The 1,635-nt window shown below is 37.9% G+C and overlaps 1 non-coding gene across 1 annotated transcript; it reads left to right on the forward strand.

Moving 5' to 3' along the window:
• The first annotated feature begins 250 nt into the window (after positions 1-250).
• LOC123786688 (U6 spliceosomal RNA) lies at positions 251-357 on the forward strand. The gene has a single exon (XR_006778050.1). It is a non-coding gene; the product is annotated as a U6 spliceosomal RNA (small nuclear RNA).
• Positions 358-1,635: the final 1,278 nt, after the last annotated feature.

The raw sequence follows: 1,635 nt of genomic DNA on the forward strand, positions 1-1,635 counted from the left end.
AAGAAGGAAATCCTGCCAGTTGTGACAATATGGAAGAACCTGGAGTACTTATGCTAAATGAAATAAGGTAGGCATGGAAATACCAAAGCTGTATGTACTCACTCATATACAGAATCTAAACAAAACAAAACAAAAGTCAAACTCGTAGAAACAGTAGAATGATGGTCACCACAGTCTAGATAGTGGGGAAAATGCAAGATGCTGATCAAAGAAAGGGTCAAACTTTCAGTTATAAGGTAAATAAGTTCTCATGCTCACTTCAGCAGCACATACACTAAAATTGGAACGATACAGAGGAGATTAGCATGGCCCCTGTGCAAGAATGACATACAAATTCATAAAGCATTCTATATTTTTCCACTTTCTTACACCATACACAAAAATACATTCAAAATGGATGAAAGACCTACATGTGAGACAGGAAACCATTAAAATCCTAAAGGAGAACACAGGCAGCAACCTTTATGACCATGGCAGTAGCAACTTCTTACTAGACACATCTTTGGAGGCCAGGGAAACAAAAGCAAAAATGAACTACTGGAACTTCATCAAGATAAAAGGCTTCTGCACAGTGAAGGAAACAATCAACAAAACTAAGAGGCAACCCATGGAACAGGAGAAGATATTTGCAAATGACAGATCTGAAAAAGGGTTCGTATCCAAAATCTATGAAGAACTTATCAAACTCAACACCCAAAAAACAAATAATCCAGCAGAAGACATGAATAGACAGTTTTCCAAAGAAGACATCAGATGGCTAACAAACACATGAAAAGATGCTCACCATCACTCAGCATCAGGGAAATACAGATCAAAACCACAGTGAGCTACAACCTCACACCTGTCAGAATGGCAAAAATTAACAACACAGGACACAACAGATGTTGGCGAGGATGCAGAGAAAGGGGAACCTTCTTACCCTGTTGGTGGGAATGCAACCTGGTGCAGCCACCCTGGAAAACAGTATGGAGGTTGCTCAAAAAGTTAAAAATAGAGCTACCCTATGACCAAGCAATTGTACTACTAGGTATTTACTCAAAGGATACAAAAATACTGATTTAAAGGGACACATGCACCCTGATGTTTATAGCAGCACTATCCACAATAGGCAAATTATGGAAAGAGCCCCAAGGTCCACTGACTGATGAATGAATGAAGAAAAGGTGGTATATATATATACAATGGAATAATACTTAGCCATCATACTCAAAAAGAATGAAATCTTGCCATTTTCAACAACATGGATGGGGTTAGAGTGTATTATGTTAAGCTAAATAAGTCAGTCAGAGAAAGACAAATACCATGTGATCTCACTCATATGTGGAATTTAAGAAATGAAACAGATGAATATGGGGTGGGTGAAGACAAATCATAAAATAGACTCTTAACTATAGAGAACAAACTGAGGGTTGCTGGAGGGGAGGTGGGCAGGGGGATGGGTTGAATAGGTGATGGGTATTAAGGAGGGCATTTAACTGTGATGAGCACTGGGTGTCATTAGTAAGTGATGAATCACTAATTTCTACTCCTGAAACTATTAATACCCTATATGTTAATCACCTGGAATTTAAATAAAAACTTGAAACAAAACAAAAAATACAAGATGAATAAGTTATTGGGACCTAATGTACAACA

The sequence above is a fragment of the Ursus americanus genome, chromosome X (genome assembly GCF_024610735.1).
Source record: "Ursus americanus isolate L20-20 chromosome X, mUrsAme1.1.p, whole genome shotgun sequence".
NCBI lineage: Eukaryota > Metazoa > Chordata > Mammalia > Carnivora > Ursidae > Ursus > Ursus americanus.